Raw genomic sequence first — 22069 nt, forward strand, 5'->3', positions numbered from 1 at the left:
AAGTGAGGAAGCAGTTAATTTAACTGCAATTAAATCAATGAACTCAATAAAGTTTTATTTCTAAAGATTTTAATGTTAAAAATTATTTTAGTTATGCCCTCGCAGACACTCTCCACTACAATTACTGCATTAAGTATAAAATTAGATTTTGTTTATGACAGCTTTGAAAATATGACTCTAAACTTTCAACAAATTTTTATTTCCTTGACAAGTGGTTAAATCTGTGCACCATGGAAAGTAAAAAGAGACAAGATTATAGTTGCTTTGAAAGTAAAGTCAGAGCAGATGAAGCCAAGCTATTGACATCGCCTAAATCATAACCAGAACTAACTCTTCAAAGTTACCTCTTTGCACACAGTACAGTATCATAAATAGTGACTTATATAGCACTGCAGTAATACACTGTACTAATCTGAAGAACGCCTATGTAACCAGTGACAGGCCACTCCCCCCTGAAGGAACCTGTGGAAATACATTATAATGTGGCACAATCATAATGCTGGCTAAACACCAGCATGGAACAAAGTTCTTCACCTTCACTTTCACACACCGAAGCACCAGGCTCAATCAAACATCCCAAGAAAGTCACAGGAAACACCCTCCTGACCTCAGTAGCTCACAACTTGTAAACACGTGGTATCAACCAAATTAACCTACGGACAGACCAACACTGCTGCCCCTGCTACAGAACTTCCCACTGCAATGCCCACCCCCTCCATGCCTGCCCTGCAGTACTCCAGCCATGCTGCACTAGGCTATGCCCTAGCTTTTCAGACCTTGGAGACCTTTCAGACCACCATCAACTCTTACCAGCTCTTGAGCAAAGCAACTCTAAAGAATGCTTCATTATTATTGATAGAAGGTGCTATCAAGACACCTGCTTCAAGATGCTTCCTGCCTGAGCCACTCCAAAAGCTGTTGCAGCCTGCCACTCTCAGCTCCCATTTAAGTGGACCTAACTTTTGTGCTTGCACAGCAGCCCTGACATGGGCTCTGGTGTTTGCTGAAAGCTGTGGAAAATGCCACAGAGCAGGACATGTCTCCCCAGTACCCCCCATGGCTGCACTTCAACCCTCCCACCTGCTGCCTCACCCTGCCTGGCAAGGAGCTATATTTAAGTCATGATTACAATATACAAACTATGCAGACATATTAATGCAGTGGTATTACTGGATAATCGTACCAACAGCCTCAGGGCCTCCTCCTTCAAAAGATCATAAAAAAAAGTAACTCAACAGAACTCTTAGGAGTACAGAGGCCCTCACAAGACATAGTTATGTTTGCAGGTTTTATCTCTTAGGTAACCAGACAAATCTGCATCATCTCCCATTTTTCTCTAAATGTCTCCTTCACAAAAAAAAAGAAAAAGATTACTTTTAAAACACCCCAAAATGTCTCGTCAAATGCACTAAAACCAATATGTGGTATCTTAGACTTTGCATTTATAAACCACTACACTTAGTCATTTTTTCTTACCCCAGAGAGCTATCAACACAAGTATCCCTCACTGTCATGCCAGTGATATCCAGATCATATTTCACAGGAAGATATTCAGAACTTAAATTCAGCCTAGATATAATCTGGTGACCAACATGTATTTGTAATTAAGCAGCTATTGCAGCATTAATCATCTTGTAGCTCCTCCCTGAAGACACTTGAGTCTTATATGCCTCTCATTGTGCCCTAGCTATTTAGCAAGAAGAATTGCTCATGTCTACCCCTGCTGGTTGAAGCTGGGGTGCTGCATGAGGGGACTGATCATTTCAGTTTCATTCCAGCCATTGCCTTTTTAAGAACTTGATTTGGGCTTCTTTGTCAAGATCGAGCAGAGCTTTGGACCAGCTGCATGCAGCTGGCCAGCATCTGCAGCTGAGATTTTGTTTGAGGAAAGCACTTATCTCCAGCCCACTAAGGATGCTGCCAGCAGAGAAACTGCAGCAGGAATCATTGAGAAGGGCCTGGAGGTGTCCCTGTGCACATCTAGTACTCCTTAATGCCATGTCCTATCAGTGCTCCCGTGCTTCCTAGGTACATTATTGTTCCTCTCAACAGACAAGAAGCTAAAGACACTGAGAGGTATCAGATCCATGGTGGTGCTCGGACCAGTTGCCAGTATTGTCTCTGAGATACACAGCCTAAAGACGCTAGTGCTGGAAAGCTTTTATTTCTCAGAGACTTGGCTAGAAAGCTATTTAAGTATTTCTATGACAAATGGCAAGGGAAGCTCTGTGGTCAGCAGGGAGTCTGGCTCACACTCACTCTCAGGTCCTTGTTGCCATTTTCTTTGACCACAAGCAGGAAAATCCACTTCAAAAGCCAGGAAATTCCACCAGACTGACAGTTAATGAGAGATGCTGGGGTAAAAATCTCCAAGGCTGCTGCAGAAATGCCTTTAAATAGATCATGAGCCTGTACCACAACATTAACCTTCTATGACAGACTAGGGGAAATCACTTCCCTGTGTTCAGCATGTAAGAAGTGTGGCTGCAGAGACAGTGATGTCCTTGAGCTTCCATAGGCAGGGCTTTTGTGGACTTTGTTCTACCCTGACCCTCACCAATTTCACTTAGCATATTGAGCATACAGCTTTATACATGTCACCACTTAAAGTGCAACCTCTGCCATGCATACCCCAGCATTAAACTTAATGTTTGACTATGTGCTATTTTCCAGAGAATTAATTTCAGACTTTTTGTTTGGGGATTTTGGGGGATGTGGCTGAGGTTGCCTGTGACAGATCAGGTCTTTCAGGCTGTAACATAGATATAGATGGGGAGTGAGAATCACACCTGCTATCTGAAGGGTGTACAAAGAGTCAGCAATCTGAAGCCCCTGTTGACATCTGTCAACCTCTTTAAAAACTGTAAACCATAGTCATTTGAGCACTTTGGCATCCTTAATGATAAAAAACAATCCTTGTGCAGCCATTAGCAGGAAAGCTGCCGTAGAAGCCATTTGCAGGAGGCAGACAATTGTTTATGGGTCACTTCAGTTGTCCTGGTCAAACAAAGGGAGCAGGGAAACAATGAATCCTCTCCTTAAAGCTGCAAATTTCATTCTATACATTCAAGCAAACACACTCCTGTCTACTCCTGTCACAGACTGGGCAATAAATAACATGGGCCTATGCAGAATCCTGTAATGGGGATTCCAGTGGACAGGATTCAAAAAGGACAGCTGCATTAGGGCACCTTCCAGATCCTTTGGAAATGAGAAGACATGTCTAGAAGAACCAAGAAATTCTCAAGATGAAGAAGAAGAAGAAACTTTTCTTCTTGTTGTTCTTGGACTAACGCCCTCCTGCTATTCACAGCCACAGCTGCTGGTCAGTTGGCTGCCTACAGTCCGAGTCTAAATGCAGGGCACTATGCCAGCTCGTGACTTGGCAGGACACTTTTGCAACAGTGCTGCTGTCAAGCGACCATGAATTTAAGCAGGCAGTCTGCCTGCACCACATTTTGAGTGCCACTGCTTTTGTGGTAACTGCTCCTTTGCACACATAACTAAGTGCTGGCACTATGTCCTACCAAAACTTGAGCCTGGCATACTCTGTCCTTGTAGTCACGGGAGCTGCAACTGGGGACAAAATATTTTGTCCCTCTGAGAAGGAACTTTATTTTGCTCAACAGTAAAAGCTCAGCTCATCTCAAAACACTGCCAACCAGGAGAGTAGAGAGCAAAGGGCAAAATGCCTCCTCTGCATCAACAGACTGATTTAAGATCTTTCACCAGAGTGACCAGCCCTCATCTCCTGCTGTGGGAGCAGATACTCTCCCAAAATCCAAGTGCCCCACCTCTATATGAGCAAATCAACTCTGCAGAGAAAGACAGAGAGAGTGAAAAAGATGGAGGGAGAAAGAGAGGGGGGGGGAAAAAAAGATCCCGTGCAACTGTCTGCCAAGCAGACATGTGATCATAAAGCAGGTGTCTAAAAACCTAAACTGTCAAGATCTATGGGAAGACTTACTCTGAAGCTTCTTAAGGGCTTCAATCATCTTTTTTTTTAATGCTTGTTAAAGATACCATGAGCATTTCCTTACAGTCTTAAATTCTGGGTACATGAGAAAATTAAAAAGAAATCAGTATGCCGAAATCTTTCTTATCCTTTCACCAATGATGTATCTGCCAACAGAACAGAAAATGACTTGTAGGTCTCCACACAAACATTCTTTGCACAATGTCTGGAAGGCCTGGTTGGCATTAGCACTCTCTGAGCCAAAAACCCCACACAAACCAGGAGATACAGTAGGAAAGAAAACCCAGTTTTCTGAACAGTAATGAAAACCTAATACTCTTAATTAGCTTCCTTACTTGTAAAGGTTTCATTTCACTGGGTGAAATCAGGTTGAATTTCTGCCTCAGCTGCTGCAAGGCTGAGGATGGAGCTGCCTCTGAATAGCACAGCAGTATCCAGTCAGCAACCGACACTGCATCATCACTGGTCCACCAACACTACCCTAAATGACTCCAGTCTTAGTACAGGCACATGTCCTTTACCTCCAGAGAAGCATAAAGCTCCTGACCATACAGATGTGAGTACAGATTGCATCCAGACCAGCACCATTCCGTTTTGTTAAGCTCTACTTATTTGTCACAATAAAACCCTTCCTCCCTTCTTAAGATCTCGGGTGGAGAGCTGACAAGTGAAAACACCTGAAGGCTTCTCCTAGAAAGGAGATGTTGAGAGATGTGCCTTTTCTTGACAAAAGAATTTAATTATTCTGAACCTTTGGCAGGTGACATAGCTCTTAAGATAAGAGTTACGCTAGTAGAAGTGCAGGCCAGAAACTCCTGAGCAGCAGGATAAGCAAGAAAGCTTATCTTTGTTGATTGATGTGAAATCTGCACATCAATCAGATAGGCATCTCCTGCAAATTGCTAACTATGACTGTGATAAGACTCGGAAATTAATAACTAGAGAAAATTCCCTACCTACATCCTGTGAAAATGACTCTCCATGCATGGCACATCTTCAGGAGGTCAATAAAACATTTTTAGGATGATACACACCCTGCTGCATGTCATAAATAAGAGCAAGCATTTGATCCAACCATGACGTTCAGTGACAGCTCTTTAAGTCCCAAGGTGAATTAACAGTGCAGTTAAACACAAAAAGGAAACAGTAATCTGTGCTGTGTGCCAGCATTTTGCCCACATCACTTTTCAGTCCAACCTAACATACAGTAAAATACTTTCAACTATTACTCATTTAGCTTTGATTTGTTTAACTCCAAGCCCACAACTTAATACATTGAGCACCATTGTGTCTTCTAAAATAAATACGAACCCTTTTTTTGCAACAGATCCATGATGCTCCTCTTCTTCAGTGAGACAAACATACCACTGAGATGTCTGCAAAACCAAAGCCCCAGTAAGGGATTACTTGGCCTTCTGACAGTATCTTCTGATATTATCCAAAAGTAAATTTCAGTGTCTTGTCTTATTTTCATGTAGCAAATAAAACTGAATTTGACTCATTAGAGGATTTAAGAAAGAGGACATCATGTTTTGGGAACGGGAAAAAAAAAAGTTCTGTGTGCCAAACTTTGAACAGAAAACTTGTATTTTTAATAATTAAACAAAAGAATAACCCCTATAATGATGGAATTACTTATTCTGTGGGAGTACTAATAAATGTAAAATAGATAATCACCATGTTGGTTGATTATAACTATTATACAATCAGCAGTAACATACAGGTATTTTTATATGTCACCTAACAAGATTAGATAAATTTTGCCATGCTACAAATACATTTGTCTATGTACTGCTCTCATTTGGTAGAAGATGTAATGCCTAAGTGAGAAAATAAAATGTCTACCTCAAAGGATGGTTTTGAACCCAATTACTCGGAGCCTCAAATTCCACTAACAGCAGCTGGGAAAAAACAAATCCTTCAGTGTCACAGGGCAGATTCCTCCTGCTACAGGGAAGTATAAATTGGATTGTGGACCACATTTAATTAAATTTATCTTCAGTCATTACAGTAGCAGAAGAGGAAAGCCCCTACCATTCAAGGTTCCTGCTAATGGGAATAGAAAAAAAAAATCCCAGGAGACTGTAGGTAACTTGCTTACTCATTCAACAGTAAAATGAAGAATAGTATCTGCTAGTAAATGAACTTTGGGCTAAAATAATTTGCATATTTACAGGTCCCCTGGAAACAGTCTTCAATCTGTTAGAAGTTAAAAAAAAAAGGAAAATATCACCCTTGTTTTTTTTTTAATGAGATGAAATATCAGAACGAACAAAATTTAAAGTTGATGATTTGTAGAACCCACTATCTGCATTAATTCACTGTTTTGTGTATTCTGCAAATGTTTCTCCCCAACAGATAAATGGGTGATTAGGGTTTCCAGCAATTTGATGATTGCTTTATGGAAGAAAAGACAAAAAAAACAGCTGTAGGAAACAGATGCCACTCAGGACACCTTAACTGAATGGCCAAGGGATGAATGCTTCATGTGCTTAGTTCAGAATTCCTGTTGAAAAAAGGCTATAATCTCCCTATTATTGCCTATCTTTTCAGCCTATCTCCATTTGGAAATAGACATTCTGGTAGCAAAAGCTGCATTGGAGTGAGTAAAGAAGAACTGCAATGGGCAGGGCAGTAGCTGTAGCTCCGAGGCCTGTTCCCTGGCTAAACTGAAAATGAATCTTGATGTTTTGTAAGCACAAAATTCCGGCTCTGAGAAGCACATTAGCAGCACCTGTATGGCAGTGGTAACCTGCAAAAATCTTTATTCTGGGAAAACCAGAATTGTTTGGTAAATTCACAGAAGGCTGTGCACAACTTAGTGAAGAAATAAAAGATGTGACATCTACAATGGAGAAATCTCCATCCTGTAAGAAGATCATGATCCAGTCATAAGCAAAATATTAGGGAAACTTCTTTGGAAATAATAAATGCAGTAAAGAGATACCAACTGGGGAAAAAAACCAAGGGTAGCTGGAAGGACAAAGCAGACATGCCAGCAAGCAATATGAGTCTCACAGGCTTCTGACAATTTGCCAAAGAAGGCTTTATCCTGGGTAAAGTTTCCTTAATCAGAAATACTCTGAATACTCCTGATACTGGTTTTACAATAGTGCTAAATTTCCAAATGTTTACCTTAGGGCCATTCTTTTTGTTTTGTTTTGTTTTTTTTAAACAAAGATGAGTTAGAGTCAGTGAGTACTGGGAAGAGAGTTGAAACAGAATGATTAAGTAAAGACCAAAAAGTCATGAAGTGTGGCAAAGCACACTTGCTCAGACCATATGAACCCAGGATTGCAACGGCCACACTACTGACAAGAATCTGTCCCCTTTGCCTGAAAGTGGCTGCTGTGACCAAAAGGCTGGAGAGCAACTCCTGGAAAGGGCAGGGGGAGCAGAGAGAGATGTCAACATGTTCTAGGCAAGTAAATTGCTGCTTCTGCATGAAAAAAGTTACTAAGTTCTCATCAGAAATATTTATAGAACAAAGACAGGTAGAGAGATAAGGAGAAACCAGGTCAGTTCCTGGAAAAGAAAACTACGGTGGCAAGCCATTGGAGTTACTTAAGCTTATCAACAGATAGTGGATAACTTAAACCCAGCTGACCTTCAGTTTCAAGTTACCTGCAATCCTTTGCCTCAAGTTACCTGCAGTCCTTTGCCTAAAATTATTCTATTCCTGTTCCATTTTAAACCTATCAACAAACCTTAAAAGGCACAAAAATACAGATAAACCAGTTGAAAAGCATTTATTTTTGCCAGTTTCTGCAAAATGTGCATTTGCACCGCAACTTCCTTTCTGCACCTCCTCTGTTAAAGGACAGAGACAGTGCTTACTGAAGCATCAGTCCTGTCCTCTCTGCCTGGATAGACATTTTCATCTTAGTGCTAATCTACTGCTTTGTCACTTCAGTGATAATCTGTCATAATCCTGTCATGCAAAAAATCAAGAAGAAAAGAAGACTACCTCTGCACGAAGTTCAAGTTGTCGCAGTCAACTCAGTCTAAAACCGTAGATTACTAATTTCCAAGCTGGGTATTATCTAAAAGACCTTGTCTGTGGCTTCTCTATACAACAATCATTTCACAACTACCTGCACAAAACAAGTGGTGTCATCAAAAAGCCTGGAGATGTATTTTTACTTGTTTACACAAACTTTCAGGTTATGAAGAACAAGAATAAGATAGCAGCTGTGAAAGGGGTTTGAGCAACATTTACTTTTGTCTACTTTGAAGGAACAAAATGCTGATAGAAGGAAAAAAACAACTCTACCTTGAATGGAAAGCAAAGACAGTAAGTGCTCAGTATTTAAGCATTCTGCAAGTTAAGCCTTTCTGATGCACTGCTCCAGGTTATGATTCTTCCCCTGTCTGTAAAACCCTGTTTCACTGCAAATTAGCATTGGCTTTAACCAATGAGGTCAAAATTTGACAAAATAAAGAACTTCAGGCATGAAGAGGGGCTTGTCAGATGACTCAATAGAACTGTAACACCCAGATGAATCCAGCTAAACTCTGCAGGAGCCCCCTCTTGCAACTTCCAAACAAAATGAATTTGCTTGGAAAACAAACTATCCTGCCGAAAATCGTGTCAATCACATGGAAATTGCTTGCAAATACAGAAATCTACCAAAGAGCTACAATTAGACTTATTTTTCTCTCCTAGAGCTCTATTTACAAAATTGTTTTAGAGACAGGAGTAGGCAAAAGCCTCCCTTGGTCTGGAATATCACTGCACATGATACCCAGCCAGACTGCTGACCCCAGCCTCCTTCTCCCAAGGAGCCAAGCAGGCTTTTCCTACTTTCCACAGAGAAAGTCCCCTAGCCACACAGCTATATGGCATTCTCTAAGGAGAGATTCAGATCAGAAAAGCCAATAGCCTGAATAGAAAAAGCTGGTTGTAAGCCAGCTTGCTAGGAAAAAGTTTTCCGGCAGACCTACAAGCAGTTCATACTCAAGCCAAACAAGCTGCTTGAGCTCCTCAGAGTGGGTGGAAAAGCCACCCAGAATTAGTGTAGTTTCCGAGGGAAGCAACATGATTAGATTGTAACTGAAGACCTATCTCATGTCCTTTGCACTAGAAGCACATCTGCAACATTTTAACTCTGCTGAATAATTAGTTGTTTCTTGAATAATCACTAAGGCTAGATAGGAAAATGGCATTTTGATACAAATGCACCGGAGTTCAATTTCAGTGTAGGACACTTAGAACTTTCAAAAAACATCCTCTTAAAGCACCTCCTCATTGCCATCCTGTAACAAGGGTGTCACTCAGCTTGACCTGCCTCTGTTCCTCAGGTGTTTTGCTGGGAAGGCCAAGCTGGAGAGCCTGCCTCTCCTGAGCTCTTCCTGCAGGAAGTACCATTGCCAGTGGCACAGATCCACCCTTGTGCTGTGCAGGAAAATGAAAGATACTTTCAGAGAGTATCTTTACCCATGATGATGGAAGCAGTGCAGGCAGAGGTGATTAAAAATTTTAAAAATCAAAACAAATCAGGAAAGCCCTTAAGCATTCTGACTTAACAAAGGAGAACAAACATATTCCAATTCTAAAACACTTAATGATTTTAATTAAAAACTTTCCTCTTCTGCAAAGTTTCAGTCCTTTAATTAATAAAAAGCTTGTAATTAAGATGTAAACAAAAGTTCCAAACCTTGCCATTTCCTGCGCTAAGGAAATTCTGATTTTTTTTTTTTAATATGTCATTATTTGGCTTGATTTAGACAGAAGTTTTATCATTTAAATCTCCAAGCAAAAAAATATCTGAATGACTGCTGCCAAAGGAAATTAAAGGCAAGAAATAAGAGCTTTCAGTGGATGTAACAATAGTGGATCCAGGAGAATAAGCAGCCTTGCAGAGACTGCATCTGGCAGGAAAATACTTGACAAGACTGTCAGCATTTTCCTGAGCACCAGACATCTTCCAATTTGCACCTTCAGACCTATGCATTTGTTCACTGAGATATAATAGGAAAAAGTGCCATCCTTGTTCCTTGCACTGCCACACAGTGCACAGTCCATCAGCTTGGTGTGGTGACATGTCTCAGACACTCGACCTTATTAGAAACCTGCACTCATTAGCTATGCAAGAGAACACCCTGTCTGGCCAGTCACTGCTCCTATAATGCCAAATACACCTGCCTCTCATCTGGCATGGATTCACCACCACCAGCACCTTTTCTCTGGATTCCTCTACACATGGGTGACTTCAGAATTTGCCCTCACGCAAATGAATCCAAAATTAACCTGGTAACAGTTTCAGTTTCAGGTCTCCTTTTGAAAATGGGTTTTCAGATGCCTTCACTGTATTCCCACTGCGCTACACAGACACCCTGATAAATGCTGCTATTGCTCAAGAACCTCCTCTGATGTTCTCTGAATGCAGGGAGGGAGGGATATCAAGAACCTTAATTGTTTTGGGGTAAAACAAAGTACTTCCATTATCTTTTTACACAGGCACCAGACAGCCATGTACAACACACTGGTTTGAGGATGCAACTCTCTGTTTACCAGGATGTTTTACTTTGCAGGCATATGCTCCCTCTGTATTCCCCATATGTTTTTGGGGTTTTTAAAAAATAAATTTGGAGGATCAGAATCATTTGCTCCATTGCAGGCAGCTTACATGGCAAACATTTGGATGAGCATCAGAGGACAGAAGAATCTGCTTTGATGAATGAGATTTTGAACTGAAAGACTGAAAAACTCTTTTGTACGAACACAGAACAAGATTTTGTGACATTAATGACATTCTTTATTAAAGACTGTAGACAAGCATCTCAATACAGGTGTGCTACTTCAGAAGAAATATAGTAAAGGCCAAATAGCTCAGAAAATTGTACCTTTTCAGCATAAAAACACAGAATATTGCACCATCTTCAGTACGAGACATCCATTATTAAGGTCTGGTCTAGAAAGCCATTTACAGCTCACAACAGCAGCAGTATTGATCAAATGAATGGATGCACAGTTGTGCTCATTCTTGTGAGGCTCAGAATGGTGACCTTTCTATCAAACATGTCCATCTAAATCTCAAACCTCAGTTTGACAAATGATGCACACAGAGGAACAATGTGGGTTTTGTGTGGCATTAAATATCCCACACCAGAACTAATACAGGGAAGACAGGATCTGCCTGGGTGAGGGTGAAGACAGCACAACTGTAACACCTGGGAAATACTGATTTTATTCTCGGTTTTCACCAGATTCTCATGTGATCTGAGAAGATGCATTACCTTCCTCTCCTGTGACAGAGTTCAACAAGGCCCCATAACTTATTCACCCAAAATGGTTTTTTTAACTTCCTTAGAAGAAGAACTTTCCTCAAGAAAGTTAAAAGAAGAGCAAAGAAGTGGGTTGCTTGGTGTTTTCTAGTAAGAGACATTCCAGTAAGGAGTTGGATTGTTACAGAGGACTTAAAGTACTTTTTTTAGAAATTTTATTTCTTTATTTCATTTAAATGAAGGACTATGACCTCAATATGAAGCTGTCTAAGAGTGGTTGCTGTGAATAAAAGCAGAGCCTTCCAGTTCAACAGGACTGTACTTGGCAATGGTTTCTCCATCATGGGCCACTTCTCACTGCCTGAAATCCAGCTGACCTCAGACAACAGCAGGGAGGCAAACCCAAGCTCTGACATTCAGATAAAGTAATGAAGGGGGAAGATGAGTGTACCTTTGTGTTCTTGAAGCAAGACCTATGCAGTTCTTTGAGCAGAAAAAGGAAATCCAGCAGAACAAAAACCCAACAGGCATCCTATTTACTGCAGGCACTATCAAAATTAGAATTGTTATTAATATTATAGCAAAGTTTGTGTTATGAGTGAGCAGAAAGCTTACTGCCTATCTCTGCACTTGCTGTTAAACAGTTTCCATCTGACTGCACTTTGCACATTGCAGAGGTGCAACTTAAGCTGACCTAAGCTGGATCCAGAGCAGAGCATCTGTGCTAACATGTGTTATGTGTGCTTAGGGTGTTGATCTTGCTGAAAATTAACAAGGTAAAAAAGATTATCCCTCATATCAGCTCTCACTGCAACTACACCACTGCCACTGTGAGAGTAGGAAAGCAACATATGACGGGGCTAAGAAGGCTACTGCAAACCAGAATAAGTCATGGGACCTAAAGTGCAGATGGACTGAAGCTTTGGCTGATCGCTCTTAGCTGATTAACTGTGGGAATATTAAGGAAATATATAGGCCCACCTTCCCTCCTCTCCCTGGCTGCTCACCCCTCCTCTTCTAGATGCTTCAGAGACAATATGCATGAGGCTGCATGATGTGTCAGACCAAGGCCTGAATACAAACAGGGAAAAAAAATAAAAAATAAAAATCAAGCGAGGGAATTGCAGGTAAGGATTGTTTTCCATCCGTGAAGGTTCCCTTATTATAGGGCTACACTATCACTCTAGGAGAGTTCATCTTCCGCCCTGCTTCTCCTTCAGCCACTGATTCAGAGCAGCAGCCAACTGCCACACACTCCAGTCTGCTTCCTGGGAGAGCTGCTACTCCCTCTGTTATTGACAGAAGTAAACCACAGAAACTACCCCCTTTCCAAAAAAGTTTGGTGACTCTAAACTATTAGTTTTCACATAATCCACTTTTCAGGCTGGAACACAGCTCTCAAGGACCTCACACAAGAACCAGTACCTCCCACACCAGGAGGCAGAGAGGGGCAGAAAGAACAACTACACTCAAGCGCAGTGGCATATGAACAAAAATCCACCTAAATTAGTCAGAGATGTGGTCACACATGAAAGGAAAAAAAGAGTAGGAGAAGTCCTGTTTTCCTTGCATGATACACTGTCATCTGATTATGTGCTCTGCTGTTTCTCACAATGCCAGGCACTGGAACTCTCTTATCCGTCAGCTGTGCATTAGATACCCCAGTGAAATACTTGCAAGGATACATTTCCCTAGAAGTGATACTCTGATGCCTTGGCAAGAATAATGGCATCAATGCTTTTGATCAAGGGCTTGCTGTCTTCCAGTCCAAACCCTACAGCACGGGGGCAATTTCTATTACTGTCAGCCATAAAGTACAGTGGATATTGTCAAGCACTTGAATGAAAATGCATGTGTAAAGCATTAACAAGAAGGATGACACAGCTTCCTCCTTGATAAATTACTCTCTTGCCTAAAGCCTGCAGCAGGAACAACCACACATTTCACCATATTTCCCATGGAAGAATTTCCTTTTGGCTTCACGGATCAGACCATCATTTAACACATTCACCTAACTATTGGATTTGCATTGGTACAGAGCAGCAATCCACAGGATTCTGTACCTCTGGAAGGCAAGTGCCCACATTAAGTAACTAAGACACAGGAGTACCTAGTTCAGGAACCTAATATTCCTCATGCTGCCAACCATGAAAGAAATCCTCCTGCAGGGAATTCGGAGCAGCTACAACTCCCAGAGTGAATAACTTGTCCATCATCTTTGTGCATGTTGCCAGTCATGAGTGTCCTGGGACACCTGTGGCAAGGGACAGCTCAGCCAGTGCTGAGAGAACATGGGAATGTGAAGTAATTTAATAATGGAGAAAGCTGAGGGAAAACCGTCTGTCATGTAATTGCTTCTTCATGTGTGCATTAAGCCTGAGGCATGGAGGTGTCAGGATGTTATTCACTGTGAGGAAAAGGAAATACCTTATCCTGTGGGTCTGGTTATTTTTATGGGAGAGGGAGAAAGACTCCCATGGCTTGAGTTGGCTCTCTGAAACAGCTATCAGGAAGGTAGGACATTGATCCATGGCATTGCTTGGGGCTTCTCCCTTCAGTGAAAGGTTGGATACAATATTAGCCCACACATCAATGCTTGAAAGGGATGGGTTTGTCAAGCAGGAGCTTGGCCAGGTCACCAGCTGGCTACCAGAGATATGCTAGACAGGGACACACACTGCTGTTTTCTGAGGAAGTAGAAACATGCCTCCTTGCTGTGCACCGATCAGACTGACTTGAGACAACCTCTCCTGTACCAGTGGGATACCTTTTTTGACTACAGCAACACTTCCCTTATTGCTACTGGTCTTTCCAACTAATTTTTTTCCCCTGTTAAGGTTATAATGCAATATATTTGACATTCTAAGGCAACTTCTTAAGAGCTCCATGGAAGATGATAGCCAGCACTTATTATGGATCAGAGGTACTTAGCTGATGTTGCAATGCCAAGTGCAGATGTTGGAATGCTAACACAAAAGAAGTTATGAATGCCTACAAACATACTAGTCAGGAAAGAGTGTAATTATGGCAATTAAATAAGGAACAAAACTAAATATCCCTTTGTTCAAAGGGACTTAAAACCATAAAACAAATAAATCAGAAAGGAAATGCTGTGGCAAAAAAAAAGCATTCATAAGATCAAAACAAGGAGTTGTCTCAGGAGAAAGGAATTATAATTATTATATCACATCAAATGCAACAGATAACTTACTTCCACAAACAAATGCATTTGAAGGGATTCTACAAGGAACTGAATCCTGTGATAATGCTTTCCAGGTGTAAGATGATAGCTAGAAAACCACAGTAATGACAAGCCCATAACTATGGCAGAATAAGAAACTCTAATGGGGTGAGAATCTTCCCAGAATTGCCTCTCAGCAGAGCTCAGTTGGCATGGCTTGATTTCCTCTATCATTTTCAATCTTAAAGAAACACCAACTTCAACTCACTCAAGCTCCAAGCCATCAGAGGGAGTCACCCTGTGACTTGAACTTTATGGATTTTGGAGGGTTTTATTGACATGTTAAAAATATACTCCCCAACAAAAGATGAAAAACTCCAGGGAAATCAATGCTGTAAACGAAACCAGAAAACTAACTAGGAGTGAAATGCACAGGGATCAAAAGCCAAGAAACGGAAAAGCATTTCACCCTCTAATCTTCTGAGCTAAGTGTTTTCCTCATGGATTCACTGCTGCTGTTTCCAGGTGACTGTCTCACACTGGCTGCTAGTCATCATGTGATGGACCCCCACCTCAGATCTAACATATTCCAAACCGACAAGTGCCAGGTGACGTTACACTGCTGATCCTGTCTCAGTATTATTCTTCCTATCCCTCATGTCCTCTCCTTTTTGTGCTACAAATACATGATTATCTATTTTAGACTCATACTTTTCAGTCTCTTATCTTCCCTCTCATTTTTTCCTCCTTGGCTTTTCTCAGGCTACTGGGCATGGTGAGAATTGGGGAGAAGGCTTAGACATATCCAGCCTGTCTGCTGCCAGGGAGTGAAAAAGAGGGCAGGATGTCTCTCCTCTTGCTGCCGTCATATACTATGGAAGAAGATTTAGTTTTGTCACTCTGTACATACAGCAGCAGGGAAGAAAAGGTGTTGAGATGATCTTCTTTTCTTCTGCTGACCTTAAGGAAGTGAGGCACAAGGGACCTAAAGGCTACAGAGATTATGGTACATCTTACTGTCAGAGTTCACAATCAATCCCCCTTCTTGATGATGTTCCCCACCATCAGGACTCTATTCTAGCCTCCCATGGTTAACAAGAGCCTCCAAGCTACAGGCGCTCACCTGCTGTGACTCACAGAGGCCGCTCTTATTAAAACAACGTACAATTAATACCACAGTGAACTTTTTACAGTCTTTAACAAAGTACTGTATGAAGTGAGGCCGCTACTGGCATGCCTGGGGAACTAAAGCAGGCAGGGGAGGAGGACTTGTCTGAGCTCCTACTAGAGGAATCAAGGGCACAGCAGCTAAGAAATGACTGAATAGCAACACAACAAGCCTTGAGAGTGGTTCTTACACACAAACCAGCTCCTCCTGCAAGCTATAGGCTTGACCCTATAGCATGCTGACAGGCACAATGCCTGGCTTTGATGGCAAAAGAAATCCAGGAGGAGTGAACAATTTGATTAGAGAGAAAACAGGAGACATTTTTACCTGCATACTAGTAGTACTTCTGAAACATCTCATTTAAAAACTTTTCTGTGAGTCTGAATACTAATAGCTTCCTCCTGCTCCTTAAGGAAAATATTTTGCTCTGGGTGTCAAGAAGCCCATTTCTACAATTCAAATATGCAGACATCTGTGCAATAAAGAGGAAACTGTGTGCAATGCTGCCTTCAGTGTGCAAACCAAACATCTGTGTCAGTCACTGGCAATTTATTGTCCAAGTTCACAAGCATGAGAGCCCTACAGCTCTCTACATCTACTTTCAGCAGCTGGGGCTACAGAAGGAAAGAAGTGCTACTGTTCAGAAGAGTGCAAGAGGTTCCATTACAGATGGCAAACAGCCTGAAAACAAAAAATATGCAGGGAGGCAGGAAGGACACAACTAGACAACAGGAATATAAAAATATCTAAAGTAAATTGTGAGGCATTATTTCAACCCATCTACATTTACAGTATGATTTGCTTGTTTGTTACTTTACTCATCTTTGAAGGCTTCAAAGTGAAGTTGTAGCTATTCTGAATTATCTTGGCTTCAAGTCTAAAATTCTAACTAGAAATTTAAATGATGCTTTCCAATAGTAAGAAGTTCCCTTAGCATTTTCTGCTTCCTATCTGAAAAATGCTGTCTGATCTGGAAAAGACTTTGTGCATATATGAGTGTGATGAAAAGCAGCAGTTAAAGACAATTCTGATTTACAAATAATATTTATTATTAAATTGTCCTGAAACTTTTCAACTTGACAAGGTGATTGCATTTTTTTGAGTGGAGAAAGTATTGTGGAAAATCCCTAAGCTGAAGTTCAAATCCTCAGACTCATGGAAATAAAGCTGTCTGAGATTCTCAATAAGAAATGCCTCTAAAATCAAGGGTGCTACTCTCACTGCTTCCTACTGAGGAAAAACATATTTCCTTCAAAAATAAAAGGCCATTTTTGTGATTACAAGCCTGTATGGTGACTTGTGCTGCAGCAGGCAGCAGAGCTGCAGGGTTAGCTCCTAGGTCATTGTGCCATTGTACAAATACGCTTTCTGTTCACTTCCAAGTCCATTGCATCTTTATATCCCAAAACTTGTACATATTTTTTACAACAATCAGGGTATTTAATATGAAATATTACCATAAAAGCACAATTCCATTTTAGAAACTCTGATCTATGTCAAGAAATACATAACTAAAGCTAGTCAAAGGTGAGCAGGAGCATCAGAGCAACAGACAAAAGTGAAGGTGGCTGAAAAGACACTGAAGTAAGTCTTCTCTTAGAAAATCTTGATTTCACTTAACATAACACAGGAGAAGACTGATTCAGTCACAGCTTTTAAAAAGATGTTATCAAGATATTCTGTTCTGATTTTATATGTTTCAAATATATGCTGAATTTTGACTGAACATGAGATTTTGTTCAATACACTAAAAGGGAGAACTGCCTGATCTTCCTGTAGTGTGGATATTAATTTCTACAGATGTTGATAGGAATGAACAAAAAAGCAAAACCATCCAGGATCCCAGACTCCAGATTTGTAATAAAATTCTGAAAACATCCAGATTTGTAGTAAAACTAGGATCACAATTTTTAGAGGCATCATGCTGAATAAATTCAACATCTTTTAATGTTGAATTAACATCTGTTCATCTAGAGCTGGATGTGAAATCCAAATATATTATTCTTACACATCATTATGGGCACAAATGCCTTAACATAAACTTAGACAGAGAAAGGCAGCACTGCTCTAAATCTTGATAGTTTCAAGCAGAGGAGTCATCTTCACTCCAATTTCTCGTGAAGGAAGTTGACCTGAATTTTCAGGAAGAGAATCAATCAGATAAATAACTTTCACCATATGGCCTAGACACAGGGACATGAAGATTTACCTATAAATTTCCTCTTCTGAAACTAATAATGTTCTTCATCATTTGACTGAGGCACTTCTTCATTCTTTTTCCTCTACAGAAGAGGTAAAAGCTTTTCTGTAATTTTTTTGCGTACACATGTTGTGAAGCATTAGTGAATTCTCCACAGTGAAAGCTATTATATTGTGCTCTGACACGTATCTTCAGGAAAAGTAAAGCCAGAAAGCATTATCAACATCTTACATGGAATCACATGAGTTTTATGGATTTACAGTGTAGAAAACTAGATGCTTTATTACCTTTAGCCAACATATGTTCATATACCTACTGTATAGTGCTGAAAGCAAAAGAAGTAAAAGACTGTTAACACAGAGTAAGGACTCTGATTTAGCTCATTATCACCACACAGTACTTCCTAAGAGGCCAGCTAGAAGAAAGTGGGATGGAAAACGTATCTAATTCAGAGCCTGAAGAAAACTTATTTAAGTATCAGTCATCTGAGAAGAATTAAATGGCTAATGCTATCAGAAAAGAGGTGATAATGGATGGCACAAGTGCTTTCCAGATAGGTTTGAGAGCAGCAGTCTGGTCCTTAAACTTCTGTCAGCTTCCCAGTGTACAGCAGCTCTGACTGGAAACCCTGAGGTGCAAAAGAAGGTAATTTTTTCTATGAATTCTGTTTCCTTGGTTTTGAAATACTAGAATCACACAGATGAAGCTTTGGAAGGTGCTCACTTCTGTTATGGAAACTGGAACTATCTAAACTTAAAATGTCACCTCCAGATTTCTTTTTAGCTGCAATAGGAATTTTGGGAGCAGCAAGGTCACCCAGCTGGGCCAAATGTCCTGGGTGCCTAGTCACCCATGGGCTCTTTCAGAGTGAAGTGCTGTGGGCTAGGCTGTAGTGCTACAAGCCAGTTTTAAGTGTTTTTTTCAGGAAGCAAATATGAAGATGTCAGAAGACATCTGACAACCCTTGATGCCTTAAATTTTTGGTTTTTCTGTTCTTTGGTGTGTGTCTTTTATTCAGGGTTACTAGGATCTTTTCACAGGGTGATGAAGACACAACAATCCTATTCCAGCTGGGAACTCAAGGACAATTTTTTTCAAACTTCAGGCTCAAAGTATAAACAACATGAAAAGGAGGGCAGACCAGTGTGACTCTTGTATACAAATGGACCGAAACATATAAAAATATGAGATCTCATGACTAGGTTCTCCTTTTGATTCCATCTTGGAGCCATCCAGGCAGAGCCTCGACTGTAAGCACTGGTACTTCCAGGGTGTGGCCTTTGAAGGCCTCCATAAATATCCTTTATTCCTCTTAACTCCGTCTAGCCTCTGTTCCAGCTCCTCAAGGTATCACCCTGAGAAGCAGAGCCAGGACTTAAATTAAAAACCTTTGGGCCTTTCACCTCAGAAGAGTCCAAACTCTGCATTATCAGCATTTTACTAATAGTATTTCCATTGGAGGATGAAAGATTCTGTTGGTGTAACAATACAATTAATCTGAGTGTAAAAACATAAAAATCTACTCTTCAGGACAAGAAAAGTGGGAACTGGTGAATGCAAAACTGATGAAAGCCACCCATCTGGTGTGGAATATTTGCCACTGGTGTGTAACTTACATTTTACAATAATACACTTACAAAAATTGAGATCTATTTTTATGCTGCTACTCTTGCAACAAGACTGTAGCAACTACATCAGAAAACACGGTTTAGCACAGAAGAGAACTAAGCTACTACATTTCCTAGAAACCATTAAATATTTATGTGCATGTTAATATATTGCACCTGGCAGTAAAAATCTCGGCCCCAACCTAGAATAAAACTCAATTTTTCTCAGTCAAGTGAAAATAATGTACAGTCACTGCTACGGTAACAGGTCTAATCATTTCCTTAGGCTGTCTCCCATTCTCCGTATGTTGGCTGTGCATAATTCATAGGATTTGCCATATGCTGTCTGAAGCAAGTGTCCCTATAAGTGTTTGTAGTTCTACTAGAAGGCATGTCTTCATAAATTACACTGTGATATATCTGACATCAAAAAAAAAAACAAAAAACCAAACAGGGAAAACAATTCAGTAAAACATAATCTGCTTAAAGTTTACCACTTAGCCATGTGTTGAACATTCAAGCGATTAGCTCCCCAAAGTACAACTTTTTTCTAAGTGTGTGCAGTCTTCTGCTGGCAGCAGTTTCAAAGGCAAGAAACAATTCATCTTTCTCTCCAAATAAGGACTTAGACCAGCAATCTTTACAAACACAGATAGCTTCTGCTGGCTTCTAAGAGCCTGAGCATACAAACTAGGATTAGTTACTTGAATAAAGTATGTCAGAATCAGACTTGCCACTGGTTGCAGCCTTGCAGCAGAGAATCCCCCCAGTACAACCTGGGTTTCCTGTTTCCTGACAGACCTCACAGCTTCAATGACTTTTCTGACTCACAGCTGGTTTCCCTGCAGCATCTTCAATAATTTTTAGGCAAGCAAAGTTCAAAAGATAAGCAGCTGTGGAGCAAAGACAGAATATTGGTCAAAATAACAGGATGAGAAACAACAGGATCTCCCAGGAGAGTGGCATTGTTCAGAGAGGGGAAACAAACGGCAAAAAGTATAGACAAGGGCAGAGGAAAGGGAAAAATAAAAGCAGAAGTGATGTAACCTGTTTGCTTCTGTCTCCTGATAGCTAATGAAAGATGAGCTAATTAGTACACCCCTCAGCTGAAACAGGAATAAACCCTCCTATGCATATTGCAAAAGCTCTCAGGGGCATCCTGTCCCTCAGACTGCTGACCCCCTGACCTGTGTGGCTGAGATCTGCCCTCCAGCCGATAAGGTGCTCAAAAGAGAGGAGGGCAGGCAGCCGAACAGACGGACACAGCAGGACCTCGTGATACACCTCTTTACTACGGACAACAGGAAAAAATCTGAAGGATAAAGGAATACAAACATGTAGAAAAGTTCCTTTTATGCTGAGAGAAATCATCTGAAGCTTTTAGGAGGAAAATGGGAACTGGGTTGAAGAGAGGTGAAGTAGAACACTGATGGGTAGCTTTGCATATTTAAGGACTTCAGATTTTAAGAGAGTTTTTTACTATGTCAGCATAATTGAGTTTGTAGAATTCCACTATATTGAGGAAGTCTGAAAAGCAAGCGTGAACTTCGGTGTGAAAGTGATGCCCACTATCTAAACCACAATTTAGTTTTGATGCTCATAGCAGTGGTGTCATCAAATCCCACTGCCAGTTACTGCAACAAAAACTTTCTCACACCATATAAAAATTTCTTACGCAGCCACGACCCCGTGAAGAGATACATAAGACATTTATTTCCAACATGAATAACACAGTTATGCTGGCACAGTGGGGCTACGGGCACTTCCAGTGAAGCATGCACTCACTCTTCAGTTGGTCAGATTCAGGAAAGCCCAACCCTCCCAAAAAGGAGAAGGCCATGCTCCCCAAATACAGTGCAAGAAGAGGTGGCTCCAGACTGCAAAGAGAAATATTTGAGTTTCAAGAGAGCTATGTGTCAGTGTGATGCAATGCGAGCAAAGAGCCAGACTTCCAAGTGTCCCAGGCAGCACTATGATGATGTTCTTGTATTAAAAAAATAGACTACTTAACCCCAGAATAATTAAAATGGTAATGTTTTCTTTCGTTGAAAGTTTACCTTTAGGAAATTTTTTGCATGTGTTGGAATTTAGTTAATTTCACAAGAGATCACCTAAACATCTCAGTTTTCATGTATGCAGAAACACATTTAAGATGCAAGAGGAGCAATTCAGAGACAGAACAGGTCTTGCAAAAGGCACCACTGACAATCCAGTACAAATCCAGTGCATGATTCTTTCAACATTTCAAAAATGGTTACAGTTCTCATTATGTTTTGATGTTTTGTTTTTTGTTTTTCTTTAAACAGCTGTATGAATTATTATTTAAAAAATTAAGTTCAGAAAATAATGAAAACTAAAGCCAAGACAAGCATGTAAGAATGAAGAGACTACTATTCACTTAAGATCCAGTTCTGCATCAATGAAACCAAAGCAAGTTCTAGTGCTACCTTTGCTGAAGGAGATCCTCACTTATGGTTCTTCACCTTCACACCTGGTAGAGAAACAAGTTCAATTTCATAAAGGCTGGTAACAACCAGAATTAGGTCTTACCTCTGGCCATCAACACTACAATCGCCATTACCTTTCTTTTTCCTAGGCAAAAAGTAACAAGAAAGGAGATTGAGAATCATAGATGTGAGCACATCAGTTACTATCAATCAACAGTATGCTCTTTGGAACTTGCTAAAGACAGAAATACACTTAACACCTG

The 22069-nt window shown here is 40.6% G+C and overlaps 1 protein-coding gene across 7 annotated transcripts in view; it reads right to left on the reverse strand.

Moving 5' to 3' along the window:
- The window catches only part of SRGAP1 (SLIT-ROBO Rho GTPase activating protein 1), a 139013-nt gene that overhangs the window by 75477 nt on the left and 41467 nt on the right, over positions 1-22069 (reverse strand). The window contains exon 1 of one of the 7 annotated variants that reach the window (XM_086884572.1): positions 4312-4593. The exons of the other annotated variants lie outside the window; for them this stretch is intronic. The gene's annotated coding sequence lies outside the window, so the exon portion shown is untranslated. Of the gene's footprint in view, positions 1-4311; positions 4594-22069 lie in introns of those variants that run through there. 7 annotated transcript variants of the gene reach the window in all.

The sequence above is a fragment of the Cyanistes caeruleus genome, chromosome 4 (genome assembly GCF_971803275.1).
Source record: "Cyanistes caeruleus chromosome 4, bCyaCae1.hap1.1, whole genome shotgun sequence".
Lineage (NCBI taxonomy): Eukaryota > Metazoa > Chordata > Aves > Passeriformes > Paridae > Cyanistes > Cyanistes caeruleus.